The sequence below is a fragment of the Belonocnema kinseyi genome, chromosome 4 (assembly GCF_010883055.1).
Source record: "Belonocnema kinseyi isolate 2016_QV_RU_SX_M_011 chromosome 4, B_treatae_v1, whole genome shotgun sequence".
In the NCBI taxonomy this organism is placed as follows: Eukaryota; Metazoa; Arthropoda; class Insecta; order Hymenoptera; family Cynipidae; genus Belonocnema; species Belonocnema kinseyi.
The window spans coordinates 11,520,280-11,521,855 of NC_046660.1; the positions used below are offsets into that span (position 1 = coordinate 11,520,280).

At 21.3% G+C, this 1,576-nt stretch overlaps 1 protein-coding gene across 1 annotated transcript in view; it reads left to right on the forward strand.

Annotated features, from left to right (window-relative positions):
- Positions 1-1,576, forward strand: part of LOC117170752 (splicing factor 3B subunit 3-like) — a 29,849-nt gene that overhangs the window by 5,703 nt on the left and 22,570 nt on the right. The window lies entirely within an intron of this gene.

Genomic DNA, 1,576 nt, shown 5'->3' on the forward strand with positions numbered 1-1,576 from the left:
TTTTGGTTTGAACATTCTACTTTTTTGTTAAAAATTCGTCTCTTTGACTTGAAAGTTAACTATTTGGTTTTAAATTTAACTATTTTTTGTAAAAAAAAATTTTTTTTGGTTTGAACATTCTACTTTTTTGTTAAAAATTCGTCTGTTTGACTTGATACAATTATTATGTCTATAGATGATAAAGAAGGAATATCATAAATCCTAAAATATTATTTTTAATTAAATTCTGAGAATTGAGAACAAGAAAATAAGTATTAATACCTTGTTTTTAAATTTATGTAAATATAATTTTCATAAGATTCTTGAGAAATTAAAAATATTTTTAAATATTTCAGGCTTGTCAAAAAAGAATCTAGAAGATTTTAAAGATTTTTTTTTATAATATAGGCTTTTACAAAATATTATGAAACATTCGAGTCCCTGTAAAAGATGTTTAGAAATTTTCGAAGTTGGGAAGGAATCAAGAAATATTTGATAAATTTTCGAAAATCTTTCCGAGTTTTCAAATATTTGTAATCTATTCAAAACATCTTAATTTCTTCAGCAATTTTAAGAAAATTTATTTATTCTCTTGAAAAGTTTTGAAATTGTTTTAAATTCTAGTATATATTTCTTAAATTTACCCGATTTTTTTCGTTTTTATTTTGCAATCTTACCAGATTAAAACATTTTGCTTTAAAATCTTCTAAACTATTTTTAGAAATTTTTGGAAATCGTTTGTTATGTTTAAAAACCTTTTTCAATTTTCTCTCAAAGTTTTTTTTTTTTAATTTTGTTAAACCTTATAATTTATAAAAATTATTCAAATTTTTCCTGCATTTTTTTATTTATTCTGCAAAATTGAAAAATTTTTATTTGAAATCTTCTAAAATCTTTTTAAAAAATCTCTTCAAATTAATTTTTCGAAATAAAAAAAAAATTATTTTAATTTTTCGTAGGAACGTGAAAAAAAATGTCTTTCATTTTCGTGAAACATTTCAAATTCTTTAAAAAAAAACTTAACAAGCTTCAATTATTTTTGAAATATTTAAAATGTTTTGTGATCTTTTTTCGATTTTCTCTTGAAATTCCTTACAAAACAATCATTGAAAAATTTCCCATGAATTTTAAGAACTTTTTTTCACCCTGACAAAATTCATTTTACCTAACAAATGTGTAAATTTTGAAAAATTAAAAAAAATGGTCTCTAATTCTTTAAAACTTAAAATTATTCTTTTAAAATAAAACCGAAACCATTCCTCCTTAGATCTTTCATAATTATTCAAAAGCGTCTAACTCTTTTATTCGGACAAAATTAATGGAAATGATTTGATTAAAAAAAAAAAAAAAAAAAAACAGAAAAAAACTTCGAAAAATCCACTGTGTCATTTTCACAATAATTATATAAATAAACTGCTTTCTACCAAAATAAATTTGATCTGAAATAATTTAATTGTCCTGAAAAATCCCTCCATTTTAAGACGATTTCAGTAAACTTAAGGGCATGTGACACAGCTAAATACCTATATTACCGATCACAGTTTTTCAATTCACTGAATGTTCTTTTGAACTTAAGAACTTTTTTTGTAAATAAAAT